The sequence below is a fragment of the Halichoerus grypus genome, chromosome 6 (genome assembly GCF_964656455.1).
Source record: "Halichoerus grypus chromosome 6, mHalGry1.hap1.1, whole genome shotgun sequence".
NCBI lineage: Eukaryota > Metazoa > Chordata > Mammalia > Carnivora > Phocidae > Halichoerus > Halichoerus grypus.
In genome coordinates this window covers 84527117-84546878 of record NC_135717.1, presented here as the reverse complement: position 1 = coordinate 84546878, position 19762 = coordinate 84527117, and the positions used below count along the sequence as shown (strand labels likewise).

At 41.2% G+C, this 19762-nt stretch overlaps 1 long non-coding RNA gene across 1 annotated transcript; it reads right to left on the bottom strand.

The window, feature by feature from the left end:
• Positions 1-1031: 1031 nt before the first annotated feature.
• LOC144382113 (uncharacterized) lies at positions 1032-12820 on the bottom strand. Its single transcript, XR_013448526.1, has 4 exons — positions 12649-12820; positions 5171-5326; positions 3274-3391; positions 1032-1233 (listed from the first exon to the last, which is right to left on the bottom strand). It is a non-coding gene; the product is annotated as an uncharacterized LOC144382113 (long non-coding RNA).
• Positions 12821-19762: the final 6942 nt, after the last annotated feature.

Below are 19762 nucleotides of genomic sequence, written 5' to 3'. Positions count from 1 at the left end.
ACCCTCTTGGGATCTTCCTGGGTGAAATCTGAAACTGACCCCCATACTCAGAGGGCAGAGAGAGACCTAAGAAAGAGGCAGACCACTCCAAATTGGCAGGTGGCAGGTTTAATAAACAAGGGAACTTACACACAAGGCTCGTCTTGGGCAGCTGCAGGAAGAGTAGATCTCGGCACCTGCCCACCAAATCTTACAAGTTTATATAGTGACCTTACTCAGGTTCACTTTTATGTGGTCCAGAGAGTCTCAACACCACATCACTATCTCAAGGCTATGTCCTTGGAGCAGCCTCTGGGAGCAGGGAAGGGCAAGCAGAACGTATATTCCAAGGACAGGGGAAGAGGGATAGAGCTCCCAACTGCCAGAGTTGAGCTCATGGGTCAATGGTGGGGGTGGTGTTGTCAAGTCCTTCTGCTGACCTCCCCCAACAGTCACTGAGACATAAAGTTCCAATAATGTTACAGAGCCATTCCTTTGTGTTGAAGCCAATTAAATGCAATGGTCTAAAACACAAATACTTAAATTGTGAACACTCATGATTAGATTAGATGAAACGTTAAGACTGGAGCCATAAACTTGGGCCCCAGGTGAGATGTGAACAAATCACCTCTTTGAGTCTAGATCAGTGTCTGTAAAATGACCCTAACTGCTATGCAGGGCTATTGTGAGGATCAAAATGCCTTGAAAATCATCAGGTGTGCTACCAATAGAAAGTATTAATAGAGTTTAAAAAATAAACACTTTATCAGGAGTCGTGTTGTCACATTGCTTTTCTCCTTTTTTATAATCACAAAAGCAAAGATATTTAGGGACACCTGGATGGCTCAGTCGGTTAAGTCTGCCTTCAGCTTAGGTCATGATCCCAGGGTCCTGGGATCGAATCTGCATCAAGCTCCCTGCTCAGCAGGAAGTCTGCTTCCCCCTCTCCTTCTGCCCCTCCCCCCACCGCTCATGCTCTCTCTCTCACAAATAAATAAATAAAATATTTTTTTAAAAAACTAAGATATTTAGCTTTAATAGGAGCAGAAAAAGAAAATAATTTGGTGATGTTTAGAATACTCAAGAAATAGCAGTAATGGGGTGGACTTCGGGGCAAAAACCCCTCAGATACCAAGAAGGGAGAGGTGAGCCATCACTGAAGACAAGCTTTGCCTATTTCACAGTTGTGACTTGGGTCAATTATGCAGTTCTGGATTCCACACTTAGTGGTATGAATCTAGAGATGTGGAGAAACTGAAAACAAAAAAGAGGGCACCTGGTTATTTTTCAAGAATTAAATATGGCGGGGTCCCTGGGCAGCTCAGTCGTTAAGCGTCTGCCTCCCGCTCAGGTCATGATCCCAGGGTCCTGGGATCGAGCCCCGCATCGGGCTCCCTGCTCCGTGGGGAGCCTGCTTCTCCCTCTCCCACTCCCCCTGCTTGTGTTCCCTCTCTCACTGTGTCTCTCTCTGTCAAATAAATTTAAAAAATCTTAAAAAAAAGAATTAAATATGACAATTGAGAATACTCCAAATTCAATACTTTTATGTAATAAATAATTAATTCTCTCATTTTTTTCCCTTAAAACAGTAAATTCAGGAACTGGAGCAAGCACATAACATTATCACATCTTTAGAACCTTGACTGAGATGTGACTGCCTAGGCTAAAGTACTACCATTATCAACAAAAAGAGGAAATACTTTTCTTGCCATTCAGCCATAATCTGTTGTCAACCTGCCTTCTCTGGGTGTAGAAGTAAGGGTGCTAATAATTACTGTGATAAAACTATTATCATGGATGATGATATCTTTCTTTAACATTTATTTATTTATTTATTTATTTTGGAGGGGCGTACAGAGGGAGACGGAGAGAGAGAACCTTAAGCAGGTTCCACACCCAGCACAGAACCCGACATGGCTCAATCTCACAACCCCAAGATCATCACCTGAACTGAAAACAAGAGTTGGAGGCTTAATCGACTGAGTCACTCAGGTACCCTAATGATATCTGTCTTCTACTGACTTGAACACTGTCCTTTCTAGGCTGTATATGGTGCTGGTCCCCTCCTAACTCCACAACTGAGATCCCTGAGAAAAGTTGTCTCAAATTCCTTAGAATCTGTCAAGGGAAAAAGGAGCCTCTTTTTTTTTTTTTTTTTTTAAGATTTTATTTATTTATTTGACAGAGAGAGACACAGGGAGAGAGGGAACATAAGCAGGGGGAGTGGGAGAGGGAGAAGCAGGTTCCCGCGGAGCAGAGAGCCCGATGCGGGGCTCGATCCCAGGACCCTGGGATCATGACCTGAGCAGAAGGCAGACGCTTAATGACTGAGCCACCCAGGCGCCCAAAAAAGGAGCCTCTTTAATGACCTTGTAGCTGACAAGGACTTATTCCACTCTGTCTCCTTCACCGTACTAGCTGCTATCCCCGTTTTGTTTGTTTTCTTCCTTTTTAATGTAATTCTAATGGTCAGAGATTGGTTTTCCATAACAGGGAATTAATTTAAAAGGACATTAGTAACTTCAGAGAGAAACCTAGGGGCGCCTGGGTGGCTCAGTCGGTTAATCATCTGCCTTCGGCTCAGGTCATGATCCCAGGGTCCTGGGATCGAGCCCCGCATTGAGCCCTGCATTGAGCCCCGCATCAAGCCTGCATCACACCCTGCATTGCATTGGGCTCCCTGCTCAGTGGGGAGTCTGCTTCTCCTTCTCCCTCTGCCCCTCCCCCTGTTTGTGCACTTGAGCTCTCTCTCTCTCTCAAATAAATAAAATCTTTAAAAAAGAGAGAAAAAGAAACCTAAAAAGAAAGTTTACCCCAACAAAGGAACAAAGTATGTATTTCCCACCCCAAAATGGGGAGAGGCATTACTTATAGACATGCAAATTTGCTATTTAATTCCTGCAAAAGTCCTACGATCCAGGGAAAGAATAAGTTAGACACTTTGGGGTATTTCTAATAGTAAGGTACAAGCTTTGAAATAATACGGGAACTAACAAGGGTCCCCACCTTCTACGTATAATTGATACCCTAAAGAAATTTCCAGGTTCTTCTTGGGGCAACCCACCCTCAAGACATACCTCCTATCATCATCACAATATTAATTTTTCCCTTTCCCATAGTTTTCAGAGTTGGATTTACTTTTTAATTTACATTATAATATTTACTCCATGAAGCTGACTATATTTTAATTGCTACTGTTGAGTCACATGGAAATTTGGGTTTTATTTGTTACCCTCTTTCTGAATTATTCTCCTCCACCTTAAGTTTCAGTAATAATTAATGTCTCCTACCTACCTTCTTGAAAGAGAAGGTAAGAAATAAAGGGCTCCAGAGAGGGGTTATGAAGGCTCTCATGTTCTTTCTTGTTCTCAGCTCCCAAGATCCTCATCTTTTGAGAATGTAGTATTCCTCTCTGTCCAGATAAAAAGACCAACACATGAATTCAGGACAAAGATCACACTGCTGGTAAGGAACCCAGAAAGTCTTGTCTTTGTCAAAACAGACAAATAAATCAAAGTACCAGGACAATACAGTATAAAACTCCATAGTGGGTAACTTTAGAAATTAGATGTCCTTCACATGTTACCCAAAAGATTTCATAGGAAAATTTCTCTTTTCCAGTCACGTTCAAGTTGTCTCGGTGGACAAAAATTTTCACCCACTAGAAGAGTTGATTTTGGCTCAGGTCATGGTTTCAGGGTTGTGAGATCAAGCCCAGCACAGGGCTCCTCGCTGAGCATACAGCCTGCTCAAGATTCTTTCTCCCTCTGCCCACACCGTTTCTCTCTCTCAAAAAATAAATAAATTTAAAAAGTCTTTAAAATTCTCCCATGATCCAGAGAACTAGGACACTATACCCCACTATGTTTCTATTTCTCTTCCCAAGGAAGAATACTAGAAATTTCCCAAATGATCTATGACTAATACAGCAGTCTTCCTAAATGTATTACTGCCTCTAATTCTTTATTTGATAAATTATAACCTGTTTCATATATTTAGGACCCCGGAATGAAACAAATTAGGCAACGGCAGAAAATCAAGTTAGAGAATGGTCTAAAACAATTGTCCTTCAGCTTGTCATCAGAGCCCTTTAGGGACTCCCACAAGGTAGTGATTCTAAAACAATCAGGAAGAAAGACAGAGCACTCCTTCACCGTGGAAGAATGTGGTATGAGTTTGGAAGTTTGGGAAGGGAAAATGGAGATGATAACCTTCTGCTTACTAGAGTATGAATCCACTTGAATAATTTCAATTCCCATGGGTGAGGCTAGGCTTCATCTGATTCTACCAGGACCATCACCTATGAACACAGAACTTCATAAAAGTTTTGTGATTTTTCAAAAGCAAGTTATTTTCCCCAATTTGGAAGTTTGCTGGGTTTTTTTTTTTTTATTTCAATGGAAGCTTCTTTCCTTTGCCAGGACTAATATGATCTATGACCACTCAATTTTATAGTTCTATTGGTATTATCTTAAGATTGTGAAGTTCTTGGGGCACCTGGGTGGCTCAGTCATTAAGTGTCTGCCTTCAGCTCAGGTCATGATCCCAGAGTCCTGGGATCAAGCCCTGCATCGGGCTCCCTGCTCTGCGGGAAGCCTGCTTCTCCCTCTCCCACTCCCCCTGCTTATGTTCCCTCTCTCGCTGTCTCTCTCTCTCTGTCAAATAAATAAATAAAATCTTTAAAAAAAAAAAAAAAGATTGTGAAGTTCTTTACAAGGAAAGTCACCATTTCAGAGCACTTAGGCATTTATCATTTAGGCAACCACAAAGATAATTGCCAACCTGCCACATTTCTCTTATCTCCTCAACTGTGCTTCCCAAATTTGACGTGCAAGTAAAGGTTCCAAAGGTAATCACTAAACTGGATGAAGAAGTGAATGTGTATGTGGAATGTGAGTTAAATTTTGTTTCTTTTTCTACACATTAAAATGCCCTCAAACACTGAGAATATTTTGTGTGGATTTTTTTAAAGATTGATTTATTTATTTGAGAGAGAGAGAGCAAAGGGAAGGTCAGAGGGTGAGAAACTCAAGCAGACTCCAATGAGGGGCTATATCTCACCACCCTGAGATCATGACCCGAGCTAAAATCAAGAGTTGGACACTCAGCCAACTCCACCACCCATGTGCCCCAAACTGAGAATATTTTGGATGATTTCTCATTACAGCACTGTGAAAATTTGTATAAATACCTGAGGCATCTCTCCTCTCTCCTTTAGAACTTTCTCTTCATGGCATTATTTTCTTTTCTTCTTTCTTTTCCTCATTACAATTATAGCTCTACTTTCACCACTGCTCAGATATCCATTGCATAACTTGGTGGTATGAAGAAACAAGTTGGATTCATTCTGATAATGACAGAGACTTTACAATGATGGTATGAATCCTCTTAGGCAGCAGTGAGTTCCCCATCTTTAGAAATATAAAAGCGCACGATCTCATCCCCTTGACAAGACACATAAAAAGATTTAGGCACCAGGGGCAACTGGGTGCTCACTTGGTTAAGCGTCTGCCTTCAGCTTAGATCATGATCTCAGGGTCCTGGGATGGAGCCGTGCTTCAGGCTCCCTGCTCAGAGGCAAGTCTACTTCTCCCTTTCCCTCTGTCCCCTCCCCACCACTTATGCACATTCTCTCTCAAATAAATAAATAAATAAATAGGGTGCCTGGGTGACTCAGTCAGTTGAGCGTCTGACTCTTGATTTCAGGTCAGGTCTTGATCTCAGGGTCATGAGTTCAAGTCCCACATTGGGCTCCAATCTGGGCCTGGAGCACTTAAGGAAAAAAATGAAAATTAATTCATTAGTTAATAATAAATAAATAAATTATGTGCTTCTCTTTTTTTTAAGATTTTAGTCATTTATTTGAGAGAGAGCATGAGAGGAAGAAGGGTCAGAGGGAAAAGCAGACTCCCATTGAGCAGGAAGCCTGATGTGGGGCTTGATTCCCAGACTCCTGGATCATGACGTGAGCTGAAGGCAGATGCTTACCTGACTAAGCCACTTCCGCGCCCCTATGCTTCTTTAAACATACTCAATGGCACTCCCTTTACGATACTCAACTTTGCTATGCTGAAGAGTATGAGGAACAATATTCAAAGAGTCTTCAAAGAGTAAAATACTATTATTCCATTGCTGCATCAACTATTCTGTAACTCTCCTTGGTTATGTAGTTATAATGTTGTGGATTAGATACTATAACTTTTACACAAAGTGGGGTTTTAATGTAATTTTTAAATATTTATGTTTTATTTGGTATTTATTTTCTTTTCAGAACATGGACTTAAAACTATTCACCAACTTGAAGCTCAAACTTTACCTTTTTGTCTCTTTTTGGTTCAGGGGTTTATATTTTCCCCTTTTTTGGCCTTTCTACAAACTAAAAACATGTAAGTCAAAACACTGGGTTTGATTCTATGGATCTATAGAAAGAAAAACATTGCAAGACTACTAATAATGTTGGCACTGTTCAGCTCTGCTAATTAGTTATACAAATGATTCTTATTACAGCCACATGGTATCTTGCCTACAGGGCCAATACATACCATCATTCTTGTTTCCCTCTGAGGCGAAAGTTCTGTTCTCTTTTTGGAAGTTCTCCTCAAATACCCTCCCCCCCAAAAATATACATCTTTCCTTCCGGTTCCACTTACACTAGGTTATGCTGTCTTCAGGACTTTATCATTTCTACTTTCACCAAAGAACTACCCATCCAGAAAAGGAGAGGCTCAACACATTGTTTCCAGTGCAATTGTTTTTAACATTTTAATTTTAACAGGAAAACTAAGTATTTAGCCACATTACTCATTTTCTTCCATTGTAATATTCATAGTGGCACTTCCTCATGTGGATTATAATGAGATGATTGAAAATCTCCACATAGAGCCATTTGCTGAGACTATAAGAAACTATTTCCCTGAAACTTGGATCTGGGACTGGTAGTGGTAAAGTGAGTAACTTGCATTTTTACCATTTGCTTGAGATGTGAAAACATGATTTCATTATTTCCAGCTATTTCTCTAATTAATTTCTGTCATTTCAAGACAAGAGTAGGCTAATTTATAAAACTCTGGTTTAATTACATCAACTCATCAATTAATGACATATTTGCACTCCTGGCACTTCCTAGAAAATGAACATGATAACTATTTATAATCTAGCTTTCTAATGTTTAACACCATTCAAGGACACGGTATTGAACAGAAACTTGAAGCAATCCTACATGGAATAAACCATTTTTAGAATTACAGTTTATAAAATTTTCAGATGGTGTTTTAGAGAGGGAAGTTCAATGACATTTTCAAACCCTTAGTCAGATTTGTAATGGTAGTACAGACTTTGGGGTGGTGTGGGAGGCATGGCCATTGTTAGTGAAATAGAACCATTGAAATGCCTTTTATTTTTCCATTGTGGGCCCTGATTACACTGCTAATTTCTATAATTCTTTCAAGAGGACTCAGAAGTATGGCACTGAGTCATGCTGATCAGTTACCATCCTAAAAATAACCAAAGCACTTGCTCACTTTCTGTTTTCTTCACATCTCTATCCTCACCAGCTCATCAAGGGTGGCTGAAGTGGGAATAACAGTCCCTGATACCACCACTGGGTGGAAGGCAGGGGCCTTCTGCCTGTCCAGTGACAGTGGACTTGGTCTCTCTCCCACTGCCTCTCTCCAGGCCTTTCAGCCCCTCTTTCTGGAGGTCACAATGCCCTACTCTGTGATCCTTTACACTGTGTTACACTACCTTCCCAAATGCACCCAGGTAAGGAGCTTTCCAAATTAAGCATGAACAAAAGATTAATTTGGCCCATAACACTTCTTCCAGATCGATGAACTATCCCCTAATTCCAATGACCTATAGTACCATATTGATAATTATCAAGTTCTAAGTAATAAGGGACAAAACTAGCAATTTTTTTCTCAAAAATATGTAAGACACTGACTGTGAAACTATACCTTACAAACCCCAGATCCCAATGTTCTTTCATTTCTGAAGTTTATAAAAATATTTTATCATAACCTAGACTGAGTGCCTTAAGACGGCATGAAAGTCAGTACTGTTCAATCTCATTATTTGGATTTTCTAAGTCTTCCTCTAAATTCCCATGACACTTTCTTTGTGCCTTTCTTCTAACGCATCACATTTAAGGATATGTAACATAATTCTTCTTTTTGGGCATTGTACATGGCCTGCCACAAAAACTTCTTGAGGATTATATAAGTGGCTCTTATATCCTAGAAGTGCCTTATATGCATAAAACTTTTCATGTATATTTTTAAATGAATGAATGGCTGAGTATGTGGATAAAAAAATGAAGGAAGGAACTCCACTGGACTATAGCCACAGAGTAAGCTAGCAGAATTCTCATGAATCTAAGCCAGTAGATAAATTTCCTCAGGACAACATGCTGTTGTTGACTTTCCTATCCTCCACTACTGGTACAAAAACTAAATAAATAAATATACGTATATAAAATTTCTGTGTGTATATATATACTTATAAATATATAAGTATATACATATTATATATTTTTATATATACTTATATATTAATATATATATGTTCTGCTTGAATTTTATACAACTTTCTATATAAATAATCTCAGCTTATGTCATTTTTAATCCCATGCTTTCCAAAAGTGCTTCTCCTAGTCCCTTTTTTTTTTTAAAGATTTTATTTAGGGGCGCCTAGGTGGCTCAGTCGTTGAGCGTCTGCCTTTGGCTCAGGTCATGATCCCGGGGTCCTGAGATCGAGCCCCGCGTCGGGTTCCCTGCTCAGCAAGAAGCCTGCTTCTCCCTCTCCCACTCCCCCCGCTTGTGTTCCCTCTCTCGCTGTCTCTCTCTCTCTGTCAAATAAATAAACAAGTAATCTTTTAAAATAAAATTAAAAATTTTTAAAAATAAAGATTTTATTTATCTGAGAAAAAGAGTGAGTGAGAGAGAGAGAGAGCACAAGAGGAGAGAGAGCACAGCGGGGAGAAGCAGGCTCCCCACTGAGCAGGGACCCTGATGCAGGGCTTTATTCAGAGCTCCATGTGGGGCTCAATCCCAGGACTCTGTGCTCATGACCTGAGCCGAAGGCAGATGCTTAACTGACTGAGGCAGATGCTTAACAACTGACTGAGCCACCCAGATGCCCCTCTCCTAGTCCCTTTTTAACACCCAAATTCACTCTGGGCTCTTTCACTTGCCCCTTGCCATACATCAACTTGCTGCCCTTGTAAACTCATCTCTTGTGTCTGTGTGGCTCATGTAAGGTTATAGGTGAGTGCGCAGCTGGAAGACTCTCCTGACTTCATGGCTACCCCAGTAGAGGAAGACCAAGATTCTGTGCAAATGGGAGGCAAATTGTGTTCTGGTTGATAACTCCCAAATCACTGGATGAGTGAAAATTCTCTGAAGGACCCTCTCTACTCAAAGCTGATGATATATAAAGGTTCCTTAAGGGGCGCCTGGGTGGCTCAGTCATTAAGCGTCTGCCTTCGGCTTGGGTCATGATCCCAGGGTCCTGGGTTCAAGCCCCGCATCGGGCTCCCTACTCGGCAGGAAGCCTGCTTCTCCCTCTCCCACTCCCACTGCTTGTGTTCCCTCTCTCTCTGTGTCTCTCTCTATCAAATAAATAAATAAAATCTTTTAAAAAAAAATAAAGGTTCCTTAAATTAGGTTCTCCTCTTTGAGTCCCACAAGCAGAAGACTCCAGTTGATGCTGTTTCTGTCCCTGTACTTGCCAACTCCTTAAATAAGGAGCAAATCTTTGAACTGCTCACAGAACATAGGACACCTTGCAGATCTTGAGGATTTATTTAGAGAGTATCCAGTCCCTGGGACATCCAAGGTCAGATCTATAGGCCCTTTGTTTCAGGGAATGTGAATTTCTTCGTGAGCGCAGAAACACTATAGTCCTCAGAGCTCTGGGGTGCCGAGGTGCTTACGGTTCTTAAAACTGGGAGGAAAGATTCAGTTGTCAAACTTCTACTAGTTGAAGTGAGTAAGCCTGACTTCTTTGATAGCCACACCGAGTCCAGAAAATGGTAGCAAAATTGACTATCTATAACCTTTGGGTAAAAAAGAATTAATAAGAATAATACATGAACTAAGTATATTTCACAGCATATGACAAGTCTCTGCATTAAAAGAGACTCTGTGTTTTGTTTTTCCAATCGCCTTTTAACTACTTTCCCATTAGCTAAAAATTGAGCTAGATATATTTTGGGGATTTTTGTTTGTTTGTTTTGTATTTTTTTTAAGATTTTATTTATTTATTTGAGAGAGAGAGAGTGCAAGCAGGGGGAGGGACAAAAGGAGAGGGAGAGAGAGAATCCTAAGCAGACTCTGCACTGAGCAGAGTCAAGGCCAGTCTCCATCCCAGGACCCTAAGATCATGACCTGAACTGAAATCAAGAGTCCGTTGCTTAACCAACCGAGCCACCCAGGCTCCCCAGAGCTAGATATATTCTGTACCTATTTCTTTTTTTTGTTTTTGGGGCACCTTGGCTCAGTCAGTTAAGCGTCAGACTCTTGATTTTGGCTCAGGTCATGATCTCAGTAGTGAGATCACGCCCTGCATTGGGCTCCACACTCAGTGAGGAGTCTGCTGTTCTCTCCCTCTGCTCCTCCCCCCACTTGTGCTCTCTCTCTCTCAAATAAATAAATAAATAAATAAATTTCTTTTAAAAAAATAAAATAAAGATGAATTTCACTTGTTTTTGATGATATTGGCCAGTGATAGTTGTCCTGACTTTTCATCTTTCATTTCCAGGTGACATTCTAGGTTCCACCATAAAAAAAACACAGAAAATCTTCTCCAGATGCCCTATGGCTGTGGAGAACAGAACACAATCCTGTTTGCTCCTAATATCTATGTATTGAAATATCTGGATGAAACCCAACAGCTGACTCAGGGGATCAAGTCCAAGGCCATTGGCTATCTCAATGCTGGTGAGTAAGGGACAGAAACTTCACTTCATCATCATAAATATTCTTTCCACAATTAGGCTTAACATTCACTGGACAAGAAGAACATGGCTATTGGTAGGTCCTGTGTGCCTGAGAGGCTTGGGCATGTCCTTGGTCTCTGGCTTCTCTGGCTTCCCTGGCCTCAGCTTGCACATTTGTGAATCCTCTCATTCTTGGATATGTCACCGCTACTTCATGGGCCATCTGAAACCTTGCATTCCAGGTTATCAGAGGCAGCTGAACTGCAAACACAGAGATGGTTCCTATAGCACCTTTGGGTGGTAAGGTAAGACATGGTAAGAAGCAAGGCATCACTTGATAAGAAGGGGGTCCTATGGGCCAGACTTTGTTCAAGCATTGCCACTCTTATTCCTCATGGAAACCCTACAATTAAATATTGTGAATCTCACTTTGGAGAGTTAGAAGCTTATACCTAGTGTTGTTAAATAAATGTCTCTAGATTGCACAAATAATAAGTGGCAAGGCTGAGACTTATCTCAAGGTTTGTCTACCTTGACTCCCAAATGCATTTTTGATTCAACACAGTAACCTGTTCTTTCTTTCTTTCTTTCTTTAAGATTTTATTTATTTATTTGACAGAGAGAGAGAGACAGCGAGAGAGGGAACACAAGCAGGGGGAGTGGGAGAGGGAGAAGCAGGCTTCCCGCCGAGCAGGGAGCCCGATGCGGGGCTTGATCCCAGGACCCTGGGATCATGACCTGAGCCAAAGGCAGACGCTTTACAACTGAGCCACCCAGGCGTCCCTGTAACCTGTTCTTTCTCCATGTCTAAGACCCATCATAAGAAAAAATATGGCCACTTTATTTTCCAGCATCCAGAGATGATAGAAACTGGAACTAGAAAAGCTGCAGCCATCCTTCACACTACCTTATATTAAATAACACTGTTCCTCTGAGGCAAAACACACAGGCAAATAAGAAGTAATAAAGAAAAAGGAGATTGGTGGAAGGAGAGGGGACGGTGTGGAAAGAAAGTACCTAACTTTTTTTTTAAGATTTTATTTATTTATTTGAGAGAGAAAGCATGAGTGGTGGGGGGAGAGTGAGTAGAGGGAGAGGGAGAAGCAGACTCCCCGCTGAGCAGGGCTCTGAGCAGGGAGCCCAAAGAGGGGCTCAATCCCAGGACCCTGAGATCATGACCTGAGCCAAAGGCAGATGCTTCACCGACTGAGCCACCCAGGCGCCCCAAAAGTACTTAACATTTTAAGGCAGAAAACCTTGCCAAGAGGTTAGCAGGAGCCACAGAGAAGAAGGGTTTTCTCTTCTCCGACAGAAAATCAGTGAAAGGGAGAAAACCTGGTCTGAGAGCACAAATGTCTTAATCAACCACCTGATTAAGGAAGTTGGAGCCTGAATCCTTGAAGCAATGAGAAAGTGAGCAAGGAAGTAAGGACCACTTGAAACCACTTGGTAGTAGGTTAAGAACAGATAGAGCCCAAAGAAACTGAACAGTGTCATGAGGTAACAAAGAGAGATTCCCTAGCTCTGAGCACCCCGAACCCCTCATATGACTCTCATGAGTGGTGACAGGGTCCCCATGAAGCCTGTGCATGTGACAGTGCTGCCTGAAAACAAATGGCCTCATCACCCCACTCTTCTTCTTCCAACAGGCTCATAGCCTTTGAGCTCATGACTCTCGCCCAGGCTCGAGCCTTCAGCTTCATCAATGAAACATGCATTACCCAAGCCCTTACCTGGCTGTCTGAGAAGCAGAAGAACAATGGTTGTTTCAGGAGTTCCGAGTTACGCTCAACAATGCCATTACAGTGCTGCTTTTTGTAGCCTAGTTCTGAACCCTGTGATCTCACCAGTCCATGGAAATCTGTTCAAGAGGGAAGGCACATAAGAAGGTAGCACACAAGAGGGCGCCTGGGTGGCTCAGTCGGTTAGGCGTCTGCCTTCGGCTCAGGTCATGATCCCAAGGTCCTGGGATCCAGCCTCGCATCAGGCTCCCTGCTCGGCGGGGAGTCTGCTTCTCCCTCTCCCTCTGCCTCTCCCCCTGTTTGTGCTCTCACTCGCTCTCTCTCTTTCTCTCTCTCTCTTGCTCTGACAAATAAATAAATAAAATCTTAAAAAAAAAAAAAAAGGTAGCACATAGGAATTCCTAAGGGAAAGGACTGGGAAGTATGGAAGGGCAATCGGATGGGAGAATATGCTAACATACCACTGAGGAAAAAGAAATGGAATCTCAGCTGGGAGTGAGGAGACGTTGTACAGTGAAGATAGATGTAACTGAGAATTTCCGAGGAACCAGGCAAAAAGTAGCAGGGAGTCTGCTTCTCCCTGTCCCTCTGCCTACTGCCTCCACTACTTGTGCTCTCTCTCTCTCTCTCTCAATTAAATAAATAAAATCTTTAAAAAAAAAAAAAAAGAAAGATACGAAGTTAACAAATAGAAATTGGTTGCATTTTTATACACTAATAACAAAGCTATCAGAAAGAGAAATTAAGAAGACAATCTCACTTACAACTGCATCAAAAAGAATAAAATACCTAGGAACAAATTTAACCGAGGAGAAGAAAGAACTGTACACTGAAAACACTGATGAAAGACACTGAAGAGGACACAAATAAATAGAAAGATATATTGTGCTTGTGGATTGGAAGAATTAATATTGTTAAAATGTCTATACTATCCAAAGCAATCTACAGAATTCAGTGCAATCCCCCATCAAAATACCAATGTCAGTTTTCACAGAACCAAAACAAAGACTCCTCAAATTTGTATTGAAGCATGAAAGACCCTGAATAGCGAAAGCAAAGTGGAAAAAGAACATAGCTGGAGATATCACACTATCTGATTTCAATTATACTACAAGCTAGAGTGATCAAAACAGTGTGGTACTGGCATGAAAACAGAGGATCAATGGAATAAAAGAGAGAGCCCAGAAATAAACCCATGCATAAATGCATGTCAATTAATCTATGACAAAGGAGGCAAGAACATACAACGGGGAAAAGACAGTGTCTTCAATAAATGGTGTTGGGAAAACAAGATAGTGACATGCAAAAGAAGGAAACTGGATTACTATCTGACACCATACACAAGAATAAATTGAAATGGATTAATTGCTTAAGCGTCTGCCTTCAGCTTAGATCATGATGATCTCAGTGTCCTGGGATTGAGCCCTGCTTTGGGCTCCCTGCTCAGCAGGGAGTCTGCTTCTCCCTCCCCCTCTGCCCCTCCACCTGCTTGTGTTCTCTCTCTCTCTTTCTCAAATAAATAAATAAATTTTTTTTTAAAAAATGAAATGGATTAAAGACTTGAATATAATCCATGAAACCATAAAACTCCTAGAAGAAAACATAGGCAGTATGCCCTTGACATCAGTCTTCCTAATATATTTTTGAACCAGTCTCCTCAGGCCAAGGCAACAAAAGCTAAAATAAACAAATAAAATAATCAAACTAAAAAGGCTTTGGCACAGCGAAGAAAACCATTAACAAAATGAAAAGGCAACCTACTGAATAGGACTTTTCCTGTATTTCCTATACTATGATATTTGCAAATCATCCATCTGATAAGGGGTTAATATTCAAAATACATTTAAAAAACTTAAACAATTTAATATTAAAAACAAAACAAAATAAAACAACCCAATTAAAAAAATGGGCAGAGAATTTGAACAGATATTTCTCCAAAGAAGACAGACAGATGGTCAATAGACACATGGACACATGTAAAGATGCTAAACATCACTCATCATCAGGGAAATACAAATGAAAACCACCATGAGATATCACCTCACACATGTCACATTGGCTAGTAACAAAAAATAAAATAAAATAACAAGTGTTGGTAAGGATGTGGAGAACTATGTACATAGAGTGACAACATGGATGGACCTAGAAGGTATTATGTTAAGTAAAATAAGTCAGCCAGAGAAAGACAAATACTGTATGATTTCACTTACATGTGGAATCTAAAAAAATAAAATAAGTGAATAATCAAAACAAACCAAAAACGACGCAGAGATACATACAGGAAACAAACTGCTGGTTACCAGAGTGAGGAGATATTGGGGGGTGATGAAGCAGGTGAAGTAGACGAAGGGGATTAAGAGGGATAAATTTGGGGGCGCCTAGGTGGCTCAGTCGTTAAGCGTCTGCCTTCGGCTTGGGTAATGATCCCAGGGTCCTGGGACTTAGTCCCACATCGGGCTCCCTGCTCCGCGGGAAGCCTGCCTCTCCCTCTCCCGCTCCCCCTGCTTGTGTTCCCTCTCTCGCTGTGTCTCTCTGTCAAATAAATAAATAAAATCTTTAAAAAAAAAAAAAAAGAGGGATAAATTTGCAGTTACAAAATAATTAAGTCATGAGAATATAATGTACAGCATGGGAAATATAGTTAATAATATTATAACAACTTTGTGTGGCTACAGATGGTAAATGGACTTATTGTGGAGACAATTTAATAAATATAAAAAAATATCAAATCACTATGATGTACACCTCAAACTAATAGTGATAAAGGACAAGCAAGGCTAGATAGGGAGACATAGGCAGGGGGCCACGGGATCAGGCTCACAAAAATTCCAAAAATGCTGAGGTGTAAGGAAACCAGAGATAAGGGAACAAACCAGGCCATCCTGTCCTAGGTGTCAGAGCTGGGGTCTTATTAGAACTTGTGGCTAACAAAGAATTACTGGCCCCTAAAAAGGAAGTAAGCCATTGAAGGTGTTATCACTAATCCTTGCTCAATGGTGATATCAATAGAGATGTTAAAAGGATTAAGTTCCCTGGTTAGCTTTCAATAAAAGACCAACCCTAAAAGTCCCCAGTGACAGCCCTGTCGGGACCCCTCTCACTCCTGAGAGCTTTTTCTCGATCCTCACTTAATAGAACTCCATCGCTTTACTCACTCTCCCTTGTCCTCGAGATTCATTCTTCAACTCCATGAGACAGGAGTCTCCTGCTTCAATAGGATATTATACTTTGATTAAAAAAAAAAAGAAGAATTATATTAACTCTTTAGCAAGTACTAAACCATCCTATTTTCTTCCCTCTTCTCTCCAAAGACACAGCGCAACGAAATACTTGAGGCCCATATCCATAAACAGGGCTTTGCTGAAGCCCCCAGAACCAGGACTCTACGAGAATTGTTTTGTCTCTAAAATATACAGCTAAACAAGCTTGGTGAACAAATATATATTTGTAGAGAGTATCTATCACTGATTCCTTCTTCATTCAATGCGAATTTACCCCAAGATCACTTTATTCTGCAGAACCTCAGAATATTCAAAGTAATCTAATGGCTGTTTGAGAAACTTTACCCTCCCCCCCCAATTTTTTGACGGATAGATTAGTGACAAGAAGAGTATAAAGTATATCTGGGGGGAAGCACTTTTTAAAAAGGCATAGAGTGTACCTAATGCCAGGTAGCATGACTGATCCGACTAGATGGGAATTCCATACTGCAGAATGCTAAAAGTTAATTAATAAATACATTATGTTAAGGTGGCAGACAGAAAAGTCTTATGGCAATTTCACTGAATTAGAAATTAGTTTGCTTGACTTCTAGTTTAAAATAACCATCTGCATGACTTTGGATAAACTAACCTCTGGATATCAATTTCATGCATCAGAGAGAATCTGATGTTATTTAAGAAGTAATAAGTTACTACAGTAGCAAGGTTCTGAGGAGATAAGAAAGTGCAGAAGAAGAAAAAAAATAGATATAGGGTTAACTTAATTTTTTTAAAAGCCAGTGCTGAGTGTCTACTATCTGCTAGGTACTGTTCTCAGCATTTTGTTTGTTATGTAATTCCATCCTCACAGTCACTCTTTGATGTACCTAGTATGGTTAATTTTTTTTAATTTTTTAAATGAGGAGACAGAGGTATAGAGAAGTTCAGAAGCTTCCCAAGGTCCAACTGACGAGGAGGCAAAATCTGAAGCCGGGCATTCTAGCATCAGAGTCCATACCTTAACCACTTCCCTCTGTTACTGAGCTGTGGGAAAGGAAGGTCGTGTCTTCTTTTGAGATTTTAGATGATGGTGAGAGGCTGGATGCAGAAAGAGAGATGTGTTTAAAGGAAGAACAATGTATGTGAGAGCAGAGAACAGGTGAGAAAAATGGGTCAGGGAAAGCAGGAAAGGCAGAAATTAGGGGTTCCGGGGAGACCCTCAGGCAAGTTCACCTCTGAGACCTGTGGGCATCACCAGGTAGCAATTGTCCCTTTCTTGAGGGAAGCTATGGGATTGACAGACTCTGGCCAGTGCTGCTGACACGAGAATAGGCCTTCCCCAAAAAGTCAAACTACACTGGGGAAGGAGGAAAGGTAACATCTACAAAATCTCTTGTTTAAAGCCTTTTTATTTGAAGATTATGTTGGCTTATTTCCTGTCTAAAGTACAGAAAGAAAAGAGCCCTTCAGTATTCCAAAAGAGCTAATAAACTTATGATTTGATGATATCATGGGATCTAAGATTCCTTCTCTAAATGATCACAATGAGGGGCGCCTGGGTTACTCAGTCGTTAAGCATCTGCCTTTGGCTCAGGTCATGATCCCTGGGTCCTGGGATCGAGCCCTGCATCGGGCTCCCTGCTCGGCGGGAAGCCTGTTTCTCCCTCTCCCACTCCCCCTGCTTGTGCCCTCTCTCTCGCTGTGTCTTTCTCTGTCAAATAAATAAATAAAATCTTAAAAAAATAAAAAAATAAAAAATAAATGATCACAATGAAAGGGTCAGAGAACCTCTACCCTCAGACTGGATCTGGCCATGTGCCCAGACACTCATACAAGGCACGTGCTCTCACTCTGTTAGATGCCCCAATCACAAAAGAGCTACAGGAGCTTAGAGCCCAGGTTTGTGGAGCTCCTCCCACAAATGGTCACAATGGAGAATCTCAACTTCATGCAATGAGTTAGAAGCATTGCAAGTCAATAACCAAATACTATTAGCATTGTACTTGGTGAGAAAGAACCAGGGAAATCCTGCTGACGAGCCTCGGATCCTTGACACTCTGATATTTTTGTCTAATTGCAATGAAAGAAATATAAGACCAAGGACAGAAAGTGGAAGCCGCTTTCAGTTTTAGTCTGTGTTAGGAGAGTCAGACCAGGTTGAATGTTGAGAAGGTGTGACAGTGTTTACGGGAGTGATAAAAGCTGAAGCCACAGGGTAGCCTGGGTGGTTCAGTGGGTTAAGTGTCTGCCTTTGGCTCGGGTCATGATCCTGGGGTCCTGTGATCCTGCCCTGCATGGGGCTTCCTGCTCAGCGGGGGGCCTGCTTCTCCCTCTTCCTCTGCCCTTCCCCCACCCCCGCTTGTGCTCTCGTTCTCTCTCTCAAATAAATAGAATCTAAAAAAAAAAAAAAAAAACCTGAAGCTACAGAGATCAGGTGAGACTGATTTATCAAGCATCTTCATAGAAGTCTGCATTTTATCCTACAATAGGGAGCCAATGGGATCTCTTAAAAACAGGTTAGTGGCATGAGAGGTTTTGGTTTAGGATGGTAACAAGTGATAGAAAGGGGCTAGGTGGCAAGGAGATTATTACAATAGTACTTACTTCTCGTGAAAAATGTGCCTGGAAAATAGGCTGTGAGTATATTCTACTTCTTAAAACTGTATTCCTTAATTTTTACAGTTTAGGGAAAGCCAGAATGCTGTGCACCAATATGACAAGTTCTAGACCAAAATAAAAGTCTACAAAAAAAAATTTAAGACACGGGGCCAACTGTAGATAGGTTCAGCTTCCTAGGCAGTTTTTTTCCTGGACTTATTAAAAGCCATAACTGTTACTACGTGGCAAATCAAGATCAACAATTAATGTGTTCCCAGAGTAATTATGCACCTGGGTTAGAGGATGAGGAATGGGGGACTACTAAAACAAGCTTAGACTCAAACCAACAAGATTTTAAAGGACAAATACTATAAGAGACACAGATAGCATCTATGAGTTTCATGCCGAAGACCCTCAGCATTCTGGTAAAAGACCATCTTGGATGTTCCGCAATTTTTTTTTTCTTTAATGTGCTCCTCTTCTGATGGCTGAGCAGCAGCGCTGTGATGCCCACTTTTCATTTACAATAATGACAATTAGCCACAGGGTGGCAGCAAAGTTTAAAAAGTGAGTACTGCTTCTTTATTAATTACCAAAAAAACCATGTAAAAAATAAAAAAGTTAGAGCTACCATATGATCCAGCAATTGCACTCCTGGGTATTTACCCCAAAGATACAAAAGTAGGGACCCGAAAGGGTACGTGCACCCCGATGTTTATAGCAGCAATGTCCACAATAGCCAAACTGTGGAAAGAGCGAAGATGTCCATCAACAGATGAATGGATAAAGAAGATGTGGTATATATATACAATGGAATATTATGCAGCCATCAAAAGGAATGAGATCTTGCCATTTGCAACGACGTGGATGGAACTGGAGGGTATTATGCTGAGCGAAATAAGTCAAACAGAGAAAGACATGTATCATATGACCTCACCGATATGAGGAATTCTTAATCTCAGGAAACAAACTGAGGGTTGCTGGAGTGGGGGGTGGGGTGGGAGGGATGGGGTGACTGGGTGATGGACACTGGGGAGGGTATGTGCTCTGGTAAGTGCTGTGAATTGTGCAAGACTGTTGAATCTCAGATCTGTACCTCTGAAACAAATAATGCAATATATGTTAAGAAAGAAAAAAAGAAGAAGAATGTAGCAGGAGGGGAAGAATGAAGGGGGGGAAATCGGAGGGGGAGAAGAACCATGAGAGACGATGGACTCTGAAAGACAAACTGAGGGTTCTAGAGGGGAGGGGGGTGGGAGGATGGGTTAGCCTGGTGATGGGTATTGAGGAGGGCACGTTCTGCATGG